This window comes from Bison bison, unplaced genomic scaffold (genome assembly GCF_000754665.1).
Source record: "Bison bison bison isolate TAMUID 2011002044 unplaced genomic scaffold, Bison_UMD1.0 scf7180017846467, whole genome shotgun sequence".
Taxonomy (NCBI): domain Eukaryota; kingdom Metazoa; phylum Chordata; class Mammalia; order Artiodactyla; family Bovidae; genus Bison; species Bison bison.
In genome coordinates this window covers 31,221-31,694 of record NW_011477040.1, presented here as the reverse complement: position 1 = coordinate 31,694, position 474 = coordinate 31,221, and positions in this window count along the sequence as shown.

Here is a 474-nt window from a genome sequence, read left to right as displayed (position 1 = left end):
CTCAGAGGACCATTATATCTACTACTGTGGGCAGGAACCCCTTAGAAGAAATGAAGCAGCCATCAACAAAATAGTCCAAAATGCAATCTCAAAAATTACAGAACGATCTCTGTTCATTCCCAAGGCAATCCATTCAATATCACAGTAATCCAAGTCTATGCTCCGACCAGTAATGCTGAAGAAGCTGAAGCTGAATGGTTTTATGAAAACCTACAAGACCTTTTAGAACTAATGCCCAAAGAAGATGTCCTTTTCATTATAGGGTACTGGAATGCAAAAGTAGGAAGTCAAGAGATACCTGGAGTAACAGGCAAATTTGACCTTGGAGTACAAAATGAAGCAGGGCAAAGGCTAACAGAGTTTTGCCAAGAGAATGCACTGGTCATAGCAAACACTCTCTTCCAACAACACAAAAGAAGACTCTACACATGGACATCACCAGATGGTCAATACCGAAATCAGATTGATTGTATT